Source organism: Heptranchias perlo, chromosome 3 (genome assembly GCF_035084215.1).
Source record: "Heptranchias perlo isolate sHepPer1 chromosome 3, sHepPer1.hap1, whole genome shotgun sequence".
Lineage (NCBI taxonomy): Eukaryota > Metazoa > Chordata > Chondrichthyes > Hexanchiformes > Hexanchidae > Heptranchias > Heptranchias perlo.
Window position 1 is genome coordinate 70,584,894 of NC_090327.1, and position 13,179 is coordinate 70,598,072.

General features: G+C 44.1%; 1 long non-coding RNA gene across 1 annotated transcript in view; it reads right to left on the reverse strand.

Moving 5' to 3' along the window:
* Positions 1–8,447: 8,447 nt before the first annotated feature.
* Positions 8,448–13,179, reverse strand: part of LOC137306477 (uncharacterized) — a 33,631-nt gene continuing 28,899 nt past the window's right edge. Inside the window, exon 4 of the long non-coding RNA XR_010958888.1 lies at positions 8,448–8,937. This is a non-coding gene — a long non-coding RNA (uncharacterized lncRNA). The remainder of the gene's footprint in view (positions 8,938–13,179) is intronic.

A 13,179-nucleotide genomic window follows, 5' to 3' on the forward strand; every position in this document is an offset into this window, starting at 1 on the left:
GTCTGAGAGAACTGCCAGCTGCAAAACCTCACCTTTTATTCAGCTGTGTCAATCACTGGCTTAAATGGCTGCAACCCGCCTCCATTTCTATGGTGTGTTTCAGAAGCTACGAGGAACACATTCAGTAGAAGTTAAATTCAATTCTGTTGCAGAATCCACAAACATTTAATCTCCTTAAGTGTTTCAACTACCTAAATTGGCCCTTTAAATATCTGGGTGTCTGTTGCGCGCATGCATCCTAACGTGCTTGGGTCAAACCTGGAAGTGGGCACGTTGGAACTGGGATGCAGTCCCGCTCCTAAAATGTACTATTTTCACTGCCCACCCGCTCCCAACCCACCCATTCTTAGGGGTTAAAATTACCCCCGTTGGAGTCCAATACCCACTTTTCACCTTACATCAAAGCAGATGAATAATGTTTCTCAAGGCTTCTATTTGTGTAGTGCTGCAACTATCTGGTAGGAGAAACATGAAAATAGCTTGGGTGGCTTACTTTCTAACTTCTTCCTTTCTAGTGGGACCAATAGCTCCACTATTCAGTGCACTGGATCATTGACAATCTGCGCATCTTCACTGCCTATAATTTCATTTTGGCAACTGTAATGGATGTATGCAACACCAATAGCTTTGATCATCCTCAGCACAGATTGACTTAGATGAATATACACATATACACAAAGATAAAAAGATGCCCAATTACTCTATAAATACTGAAATATTTGAATCAATATACAAGATTTTCAGCAGGTGTTTGGATACCTATGAAGGTATGCCGAACGCCACTGCTAAAGAGAACATGTAAAATGTGACAGATATGTATGTACAGGACATGTACAGAAGGTGTCCCACATTAATAATATGAGTGAAAGTCCCATAACTGAGCATTCATGGGTTATAATTACCTTTGCTCAATTTAAGGAACATCATTAACACTGTTTCGGTATTCTGTTTATATTACAGGTGTTCGTTTTCAGTTTTCCATCAATTAATGCCTTTCAAGGATCAGACAGGTAAGCGATGACTTATTTAATTAGTTATTGATTTTAATTTTGCTGCAAAATTATTTCAGCATTGGATACTCAAATTATCATTCACTTTTAAATATTAAAAAATAGTTACTGCAGATATTTTGGGGTTTATTTCAATTGCGACAATTTTAAAATAAATTACACAGTTTAATGTGTGAAATAGAGCAGTTCTTTCAGGTTTTAATATAAGTCATCATTAGTGCACAACCCTGGTGAAACAACAAGGATCCTTCACTGTATTGGAACATTCTGAAATACTGGCTATTATTGCAAGTATATGACTAAAATACTGGCAAATTATGTTTCAGTTCCGTCATCCTATTTAGATATTAGTGTACCTTGTTCCTTTATTACAGATACAGTTACTAATGTGTCATACTGGACAATATTGTATTGGGTGTTAGATCTGTTTTTTTCTGCATTGCATCTATTGAACTTCTGGGGATTAATGAGAATTAAGACGTAGTTCAATATCTGTGTATAATCAAAATGACCCCTTTGTCTATTGGAGATAATTGTACTGAAATGTGCATAGATTCTGAGTGACACCAGCAATTTATTTTGAACATAGAGGCTGATTGAAATGAAATGCTGCTTCCTAACTATAATTAGAGTTTGTGCTAGTCTGCTTGCTGCTGCACTGGTGAGGTATTTCAGCATCTCAGTACTGAGTAATAGAAACATCAAACTACATGATGGATGAGAGCCAATTCTATTTAACCATTGTCGTTCTCTAATTTACTGTATTCATTTGAAATCGGATATAATTGTGATCGTTATAATTTTCAACATTTAATCCTTTAGATGTTTAACTGTTTAACATTTTTCTTGTATGAAAATTGTGCTTATATTTGGTTGCCATGTGGCACCCTGTAACAATGTGCTGGCATATCAATGATTGAATTAAGGAGCAGCAAGGTTCAGTTATATGCCCATAATTGGATACTCTGCAAATTACCAATCCCAGTCAGGTCACTGGGGGGGCGGGGAAGGTAACAAGAGCAGTCAAGCCACACTACTGTCAGATATTTGCTGGAGAGGAATGTTCACTATTTGTAGTGAAAATGTGCTCTTTATAAACACGTTTCTGATTTTGCTACCAATACTGAACAGAGAAAACTTACCCTTCAGTCAGTCATAAGCCAACAATAGTGGTTGCCTGTAAGTGGAATATCTAGCAGCCATCTCAGCTGAAGAATAGTGTATGATGTGGGGGAACATAAAGGGGACCATAACTTTAAAAATAGGGATTTTAAAATGCACACATTTTCTATAATACACCACCGCTGTGCAATATTATGGGCATCATTTTAGCACCCGCTATCGGGTGCGTTCCTGGCGGGGGGCTCCGAAAATCGGAGAATCCCGGAGCGGGACCGGAGCCCGGCTCCAACCCGCCCACTTCCGGGTTCCCCACTGACGCGCCGGCGTGCGTGCGCAGCCCCCGCTGGTGGGAATCCCGCAGGCAATTAAAGCCAGCAGGGTTCCACTTGAAGGTATTTATTTTGCTTGTTCAGGTCACTAACTGACCTGATTAAGGGATTATGTGAGGAGGGGTGGGATTTTAAAGCAAACTGGGACTGTTTCCCATACTGGGGGAAACACTCCCAGTTCAAATGGCCCTGTTGCAGCTGTCAGCCTATGGCAGCTGCAAAGGTCTATTTGACAGGTGGGGGGGGGGGGAGACCCTCACTCATTGCAGGAGGCCACTCTGTCACTTGGGACAAAGTTTGGCCTCCACCACCCTCCTCCTGACAATCAAAGTCACCAACATGCACACTTACCCCGGGGTCCAGAGACATGTACCTACCTTGTGGACCCCCTCAGATGTACAGCTTCCGGATGGGAGCCGCCGTAGCTGCAGTCATGACCTCCTCGGAGGGCGAACAGCCTCACCAGCCTCGCCATCCACGCCGTCCACCTCTGACACGTGGAGCTCCACAACAGAGTGCTGGACACATCCACCGGTACTGCAGGAGGGAGGGCTACCACAGAGAGAGATGCGTTGCAGAGGGCACTACCCTCGCCACAGGGTCCACAGACCGAGGCTCAGCTTCCTGGACCTCTCCGAGCAGCAGTGCACACGGAGGCTCAGAGTCACTCGACATGTAGTCGTGGACATCTGCAGCCTCCTTCATGCCGAGCTGCTCCCGGCTGGCCCGAGCACCATCTTCTTACCTGTCGCTGTCAAAGTCACCACTGCCCTCAACAATTTCTCCTCCGCATCCTTCCAGGGTGCCACCGGGGACATCGCCGACGTCTCTCAGTCATCTGCACAAAAGAACTCTGCAAATACACCTACACCCACTCTGCACTGACACAATGGGTGGTATCAGTTGTGGGTCTTCATAGTGATCCTCAGGAAAGGGCATTATTGCACAAACCAGACAAGATTCGCAAAGACATGGCAGTAGTGGTGCCAATATAATATGTGATATGAGTTGGTCAGAAATTAAATATAAGTAAAAACCATGACAAACCCTCAAACACCCTTGTGCATCCCCTTCATCCTCACGACACGTTTGCCTTACGCTGCCTACTGCACATATCTGATGCATGCCCTGTGGCTGCAGCACAGGTAGTGGCAGGTTGAGTGAGGCTGGCCGTGAGAGAGATGCACGAGAGGGTGAGTATGAGATAGATCCATGAGATTGTATGAGGATTGGGTTGAGTGGTAGTGGCGGGATGCGTACTGGCGAGGTGAGTAGGTGCAGGTAAAATGAGGATGAGCTTTGAGTGGGTATGAGGGGTGATGTGACAGAGTAGTGTTGGCAGTGCAGAAGGAGGTGTGGGGTGGGGGTGGTGATGTGGCAGATGGAGTGTAGGGGAATGAGTAAGTGTACTCACTTTGGCTGACCTACTTAGGTCATTGGAGCGCCTCCTGCACTGTATGCAGGTGGGCGATATGTTGGTGGTGCAGGTGACCTCCTCTGCCACCTCGAGCCAGGCCTTACTGGTGGCAGAGGCAGGCCGCTTCCTCCCGCCCGCCGGGGGGAAGATCTCTGTCCTCCCCCTCCTCCTCACCCCATGTATTGATACCTGGCGTGAGGCATCATTAAACTGGGAGCAGCCTTCCCCCTGGGCAGCTCCATGCTGTAATTTTTGCTATTTGTTGCAGCATCTGTCAGTGGAGGACTGCCCCTTTAAATAGAGCTCCTCCAGCTGACAGATCTTACTGCGCATGCGCAGCCCGCCCGACGCGCAGATCAGCAGTAGGGAACCCGGAAGACCAGGTAGGTGGATCCAATTGGGCTGCGATCGCGCAGGTGGCCGACTAATTTCACCGGGCGTGTTACCCATGCGCCCAATAGCCCCCCCCGCCATGAACCCGCAGCCCTGGTAACATCGAGCCCTATGGCTTTTTTTAACATTCGTTCATGGGATGTGGGCGTCGCTGGCAAGGCCAGCATTTATTGCCCATCCCTAATTGCCCTTGAGAAGGTGGTGGTGAGCCACCACCTTGAACCGCTGCAGTCTGTGTGGTGAAGGTTCTCCCACAGCGCTATTAGGAAGAGAGTGCCAGGATTTTGACCCAGCGACAATGAAGGAACGGCGATATATTTCCAAGTCGGGATGGTGTGTGAATTGGAGGGGAACGTGCAGGTGGTGTTGTTCCCATGTGCCTGCTGCCCTTGTCCTTGTAGGTGGTAGAGGTCGCGGGTTTGGGAGGTGCTGTCGAAGAAGCCTTGGCGAGTTGCTGCAGTGCATCCTGTGGATGGTACACAGTGCAGCCACAGTGCGCAGGTGGTGAAGGGAGTGAATGTTTAGGGTGGTGGATGGGGTGCCAATCAAGCGGGCTGCTTTGCCTTGGATGGTGTCGAGCTTCTTGAGTGTTGTTGGAGCTGCACTCATCCAGGCAAGTGGAGAGTATTCCATCACACTCCTGACTTGTGCCTTGTAGATGGTGGAAAGGCTTTGGGGAGTCAGGAGGAGAGTCACTCACCGCAGAATACCCAGCCTCTGATCAGCTCTTGTAGCCACAGTATTTATATGGCTGGTCCAGTTAAGTTTCTGGTCAACGGTGACCCCCAGGATGTTGATGGTGGGGGATTCGGCGATGGTAATGCCATTGAATGTCAAGGGGAGGTGGTTAGACTCTCTCTTGTTGGAGAAGGTCATTGCCTGGCACTTGTCTGGTGCGAATGTTACTTGCCACTTATCAGCCCAATCCTGGATGTTGTCCAGGTCTTGCTGTATGCGGGCACGGACTGCTCGATTATCTGATGGGTTGCGAATGGAACTGAACGCTGTGCAATCATCAGCGAACATCCCCATTTCTGACCTTATGATGGAAGGAAGGTCATTGATGAAGCAGCTGAAGATGCTGGGGCCTAGCACACTGCCCTGAGGAACTCCTGCAGCAATGTCCTGGGGCTGAGATGATTGGCCTCCAACAACCACTACCATTTTCCTTTTTGCTAGGTATGACTCCAGCCACTGGAGAGTTTTCCCCCTGATTCCCATTGACTTCAATTTTACTCGGGCTCCTTGGTGCCACACTCAGTCAAATGCTGCCTTGATGTCAAGGGCAGTCACTCTCACCTCACCTGCTAGATCTGTTCTGAATCTATCCCATTTAACATGGTGATAGTGCCACACAATACGTTGGATGGTGTCCTCAGTGCGAAGCCGGGACTTCATCTTCATGAGGACTGTGCGGTGGTCACTCCTACCAATACTGTCATGGACAGATGCATCTGCGACATGTAGATTGGTGAGGATGAGGTCAAGTAGGTTTTCCCCTTGTGTTGTTTCACTCACCACCTGCCGCAGGCCCAGTCTGGCAGCTATGTCCTTCAGGACTCGGCCAGCTCGGTCAGTAGTGGTGCTATCGAGCCACTCTTGGTGATGGACATTGAAGTCCCCAATCCAGAGTACATTCTGTGCCCTTGCTACCCTCAGTGCTTCCTCCAAGTGATGCTCAACATGGAGGAGGACTGATTCATCAGCTGAGGGAGGACGGCAGGTGGTAATCAGCAGGAGGTTTCCTTGCCCATGTTTGACCTGATGCCATGCGATTTCATGGGGTCCAGAGTCAATGTTGAGGACTCCCAGGGCCACTGCCTCCTGACTGTCTTTCACTGTACCGCTACCTCTGGTGGCTCTGTCCTGCAGGTGGGACAGGACATACCCAGGGAGATGATGGAAGAGTCTGGGACATTGGCTGAAAGGTATGATTCTGTGAGTATGGCTATGTCAGGCTGTTGCTTGACTAGTCTGTGGGACAGCTCTCCCAATTTTGGCACAAGTCCCCAGATGTTCATGAGGAGGACTTTGCAGGGTCCACTGGGCTTGATTTGCCTTTGTCATGTCCAGTGCCTAGCGGTCCAATGCCGGATTATTGTGATTTTTTTAGTGAGATTTTATAGCTGAGTGGCTTGCTAGGCCATTTCAGAGGGCAATTAAGAATCAACCACATTGCTGTGGTCTGGAGTCACATATAGGCCAGACCGGGTAAGGACGGCAGGTATCCTTCCCTAAAGGGCATTAGTGAACCAGATGGGTTTTTACGACAATCTAGTCGTTTCATGGCCATCATTACTGATATTATACTACATAATTCCTTAATTCTACTGCATAATGTATTATGCAGTAGAATTAAGGAAATGCAAGAAACCATACACTCATTTTAAGCCACAACCTTCTTTGACTAAACTAGAATTGGAATTATATTGGGACTCTACTCATTGGAGTTCAGAAGAATGAGAGGCGATCTTATTGAAACATATAAGATTGTGAAGGGTCTTGATCGGGTGGATGCAGTAAGGATGTTCCCAAAGATGGGTGAAACTAGAACTAGGGGGCATAATCTTAGAATAAGGGGCTGCTCTTTCAAAACTGAGATGAGGAGAAACTTCTTCACTCAGAGAGTGGTAGGTCTGTGGAATTTGCTGCCCCAGGAAGCTGTGGAAGCTACATCATTAGATAAATTTAAAACAGAAATAGACAGTTTCCTAGAAGTAAAGGGAATTAGGGGTTATGGGGAGCGGGCAGGAAATTGGACATGAAGCTGAGTTCGGATCGGTCAATGCCCTGTGGGTGGCGGAGAGGGCCCAGGGGCTATGTGGCCGGGTCCTGCTCCGACTTCTTGTGTTCTTTAGATTTGTGGTTGGGATCAGATCAGCCATGATCTTATTGAATGGCGGAGCAGGCTCGAGGGGCCGATTGGCCTACTCCTGCTCCAATTTCTTATGTTCTTATGTTCTTATGATGTGGTACCAACAAACGTCTTTTATTCTTAGGAGGTGACTCAACTGCTTCTTTTAAAAAAAACTGTTTTAAATCAAATAACTTGGCACTTGGTAGAACAAAAGACAAATCCTCTGTACCAGTTCTTTGCGGAGTATCAGAAGATTAAAAGACCTTTCTTCATTCCAACATCATGGTCAAACCAGTCAGTTTTGTTTTTACCCAACACCCTGAAAAAGTTTATAGGCATTATCTGCCTTGCAGTATTATGTGAAGTTCAGTGCTTTCACTCAGCTTCTGAAACTAGTCTCACACAGCAGTGATGCAATACTTTAATCATTCAATAGTCATTGAGAAAAATGGTAATGATCTAAATGTACTTAATCTGGTATTTTGGTGTTTAACTCACCCTAACCAATTATCATTACTTTTGTCTTACTTGTATTTCCAAAAGTATGCTCCATCTGCAGAAGCCGCTGATCATAATTTACTAGAAAATCTTTGTGTAATTCTCAGGGATTTCACACAATACTGTTGGATGCTGATATCCGCAGTACATCAGTGCATTGGAAACTGAGATCATGAAATTATGCTGTGTGAAAATGAGTGTACAAAAGCTTAGTGCATTAATAGGCAGTTCCTTTGTCTACCATTTGAATTGACGAAGGATTTTCATATGAACGCATTGAGTGCTAATCACGGGTGAATAGTACCTTGACACTTTTTACTCATGTCTACTTTTTGCAAAATGAATGAAAAAAAACCGTGTCGCCCAGGGAAACGGGCAATCTTGATGCAAACGAATTACGTCGCTTAAAAGATCGCAAATTTTTTTGCGTGAGTTGTGCACAAAAATTCAATTTTACATCCGTCCATTAAACCCTGTTTTTGAACTAGTCTCCGCCCACAAAATTGGCCATGCCTCCAGCTCTGAAATGCAGGTATCCTCCAATTTGCACTTGTTCGGGGGTCTCTTATCATTGTGTCCAGATTTTCAGTCGCACATACATCCGTGGTCACCTGAAGCAAGCACAGACCAGCTGAGAATTGAAGCCACCATCATCTCTTGCTGTTGCAAGAAGCCTTTATACTGGCTGTTCTTGAGTAATAAAGGAAGGTGGCTCATTTTATTGCTATATGCCTGCTTTTTGTAATGGATGTGGAGATGCCGGTGATGGACTGGGGTTGACAATTGTAAACAATTTTACAACACCAAGTTATAGTCCAACAATTTTATTTTTAATCCCACAAGCTTTCGGAGGCTTCCCCCTTCCTCAGGTGGTGTGGAAATGACATTTTCGAATCCTTCGCATTTTAAAATCATAGAACAATGCCTGGTGATTACTGCCCGTTGCCAAGGCAATCACAGTGAGCAGACAGAAAGGTGTCACCTAAAAAGGCCACCGAATATACAAACCCCCCCAAAAAAAGAGAGAGAGATAAGGAAGACAGTCAATGACCCGTTAATAGGAGGAGGAGGAGGGAGAGCACCACAGGTGGGAAGCCCAAAGAGAGAAGCACCACATGATTAGACTGCACCCCATTCGCAGGCAACCCACCCAGAGAGTGTACTGGCCTCGACTGACATTCCAGGAGACGTCTGAGAAGTTGACTGTGCGCCGTTCGTGCTTCACATAGAATGCCATCGACCTACTGTGTGACTTCCTCCGATATGACTTGAAGCCTTGATCCACATGCTGGAGAAGCTGGGGTTGTTCTCCTTAAAACAGAGAAGGTTTGATAGAGGTGATCATGAATGGTTTTGATAGAGTAAAAACGAAGAAAATGTTTCCACTGGCAGAAGGGTCGGTAACCAAAGGACACAGATAAAAGGTGATCGGCAAAAGAGTCAGAGGTGACATGAGGAAACATTTTTTTATGCAACGAGTTGCAATGATTTGGAATGCACTGCCTGAAAGGATAGTGGAAGCAGATTCAATAGTAACTTTCAAAAGGGAATTAGATAAATACTTGAAGGGAAAAAAATTACAGGGCTATGGGGAAAAAGCAGGGGAATGGGACTAATTGGATAGCTCTTTCAAAGAGCCGGCAGAGGCATGCTGGGCCGAATGGCTTTTTCCTGTGCTGTACTAACTATGATACTATGAATCAGAAGATCATGGGTTCAAGACCAACTCTATTAAACCAAGGTCCTATCTGCCCCTTATGTGGACACAAAAGATCCCAAGGCATTTTTTTGAAATGGACTATTCCCGGTGTCCTGGCTAATATTTATCCCTCAACCAATATAAGCACAAAACAGATGATCTGGTCATTTATCTAATTGCTGTTTGGGGGAACTTGCTGTGGGCAAATTGGTTGCCACGTTTTCTTACATTACAGCAGTGACTATACTTCAAAAGTACTTCGTTGGTTGTGAAGCACTTTGGGATGTTCTGAGGTTGTGAAAGGTACTATATAAATTCAAGTTCTTTTTTGGGTTAATTCTGAATATTTTTTCCAGTTTGAATCATTTTAGGGTCAAATTGAACTGTCCCTTTAAAAAAAAAAGGTTGTCTGGCAACTTATTATCTTAAAAGTCTCGGCATGGGGAGGAGGTCCATCCAATCCCTGGTTCCCTATTATGCCAATTTTCCCTATTGGTCCAATAAGCAGGTCATCATCCCAAAGGAGGGGCATTCAGGCACATAAATAATGTTGGTGTTACTCTGCTCATATCCACTTTCAGCCTACGTATTGCTGGATAGCAGCAGTCAGTTTGAATTACCCTCTAGAGTAAAAAATAAATCAAACACAATGGCCCAGATTTTCCTGTTAAAATAACAGTGAGGCTAATGGCGGCTTGCTGTTATTTATGCTCAAATGGTACAGCAACTTCAGGCGAGGAGCAGATGCGTGGTTAAACTCAAATATCCAAAAGTTGCTGCCCAAGTTGCGTCACTCTGCTGTTAGCTTCATGAAAATGGCATCTTGCTGGCTGCCTCACCATTGAAATGCATTGAATGACATGAAGTTGCTATATTTGTTCAGTAAATACATACTAAACTCACCACGGAAAATTAAGTCTTGTCCATTCCAGTCTAAGTACCCTTTTAACGATGTGGTAAGTGTTAATTACTGCCAAACAACCTCTCTGGCAATGAAAATTAACTATTACAAGTGTGGAGTCTCATTCCTTCAGGTTTTGATTGTTGTTGGAGATTTTAAAAATGTAAAAAAATTTTTAAACTTTTCCTTTCTGTCTCTTTTTTTCTCTCAATCCAATCTTTCTTCCTTCTCTTTCTTCCTTCTCTTTCTGTACCTGATTTGATGTTGAATTCACCCACTCTAATTTACAGTTCCTTCTCAGTCCTTGCGCTGTTAATTTCACAATCCTTCTAATGGTTAAGGAGATACACAGTTGCTTGCCCTGTTCACTCAAGTCCCAGATGCCCGGTTTCCCTCACTGTGCCTTTATCAGCTCGCACTTTCAGCAACTTGCCATGCAAAAAATTTAAAAACCTAAATGTGCAAAGGCAAGTCTAACTAACGGCAGATGCCATTAGATGTCCTGCTACAGCAAAATTTGGGCCAATACTATTTGGAAGCTGGGTGGACCACTGCATGTTCTCCTTTGCAGTCAAAATAGATTTTGTCTAAATCTTGGGCACCTAGTTCAGCAGAGCTGGGACATGCAACAGAATGAGGAAGAAAGAATACATAAAAGAAATTGTAAGTTGTCAGAATTCCTCTGGAGAGATTATTACAGCTTTTTGTCATTTAGTATATGATGACATTGCTTTGCTTTGGGGTGAAAAACAAAGAAAAAAACTAGAAGACTCTTTACTCACAAGTCCACGAAAATAGACTATCACTAGTAATTTGGTAGAAAAGACATTTCCTATGTGATAATTTCCATTCTGCACTCCGCTGACATTTATATACAAGTAGAATTGCTAGATGTCTTAATCTATTTCAGTCACTACCAAGAAGTAATTAAAATTTGTTGACAAAACAATAATTGCTAGATATTTTGTGAAAACTGCCTGCAGGAGGGAAAAAACAGTTTAAGATTTGTTTCTACTGTGATAGTGAAATTATAGAAACAAATTAATGCTGGAAGATAGCTATTGGGTGTTTTCAAAGTAAGCTGCTTGGCCCCTGTGTGGGTTTCCTTCACTGCCTGTGTTAGGCAAACCAGATCATGCCTGATTAAGCTATTGAATTTTTTGAGGATGTCATAGCTACTGCAGAAAAGAAAGATGCAGCTTATGTTGTCTATTTAGACTTCAAAAAAGCACTTGATAATATCCCTCATACAAACTAGCCAGGAACCCAAGGGCATATGGTTTTAATAGAGGAAGTGCAGCAAAATGCATTAGAAAGTGGTTAGAAAATAGAAAGGAAAGAAAGGCTATTAATGGGAAATTTACTGGGTTATGTAAATTGGCTAATAGAGTTCTGTAGGAATCAGTCTAGGGCAACAGCTCTTTCTTATTTTCATGAATGACCTTGAAAAGGGAATAGTTAGCAGGCTATTTAAATTTGCAGGTATCAAAATTTGTATGGAAAGAGACAATTGTTATTCAGAGGAATTCAAAAGCTTGGTATTTACACTGTAGAGTCACAGGTAGCATTTAATGTTTACGAATGTTTGATCCAACAGCTGTGAACTGTTCTTTGGAGGAGAGAAGGAAGGAATGGAGCGTCTACCACATTTGTGTAGAAATTATTCTAAACAACTTGGTCAACACTTTCATGTAAAATTTTTGTGTGCACATGTCACATTTCAGGATTTTCAAAATCAAGCTCTCAGCTTCTTTCCTGAATAGCAGCCCAACCAGTCTCCATCTACTAACACCCTCCTCCACCTCGTTGAGCTTGTTCTCACCTTGAACTTTTGCTTTAACTCCACTCAATTCGTCCAGATAAACACTATCACTATGGGAATTTGCATGGATCCTAGCTACGTCTGTCTTTTTGTAGGATCTGTTGCAGACCCTTTTTAAAGTCCTACTCAAGCCCCCTCTCTGACCTCTTTTTCAATTGCATTGATGACTGCGTTGGTGCTGCTTTGTGCGCTTGCCCTGATCTAAAGAATTCTATTAACTATGCTCTTGGCAGAGGCTGAGGCTATCAAGTAAAAACTTTAATCAACAACAACAACAACAACAGCTTACATTTATATAACAAGTTTAACGTAGAAAAACGTCCAAAGGAATATGACAGGGTGTTAATGAAGGGGATAAAAGTTGATGCTGAACCAAAGAAGGAGATACTAGATCTTGTCAAAGAGGAGGGTTGACCGGGAGTGACCCTGCTGGAAAGTGCACATGTGTAAATGTTGGGGGGATAAACAGGATTGTGCATTGCTGTGATGCCTTCCAAGGCTGAATATACATGCTAACACTCACTATTTAGGCTCATACATGAAGAATGGCACGGAAAGTTGCTGGTGCCAGTTGAACCATACCCTTGAATGAGAAGAGGGGAGAAAAAGGGGAAGAAACCGACAAAAAAATACCCTGTTAAAAGAAGAGTCTGGGGACCTGGATGGTACAGTGGTTAGAAAACTGTCCCCTTGCCTTTGGAACTTGATTTTGGGTCAGCCCATACTGGATCAGCTAAGGGAGCACTTCTGACATTGGGGTTATGACACACTTCTGGGACTTTGAGTACAGTGCTACGATTAAGTTGGGGGTGCTTAGTGAATGTGCTAAATGTGGAAATGTAAACCATTCCATATTATTAACTTCTATTACCTTGATAAGCACAACTCTTACCCACCCCCCCAAACAAAACATTGACTAGTGTCAACTGATGTATCCTCCAATATTAGAAACACTTTCATAATGAGTTGTGCTGTAGCCATTAATATCCAATCGGTAGTTACAGTATCACTCACAGTTGCCAGTTCCTTGTTTATACTGCCTGGCTGCAATTCAGATTCAGAACCAGAAGAGAGCTCTGCACATAAGTGCTTACAATGCAAAAGTGGCAGTAAAGCTGTACCTTTAATAAA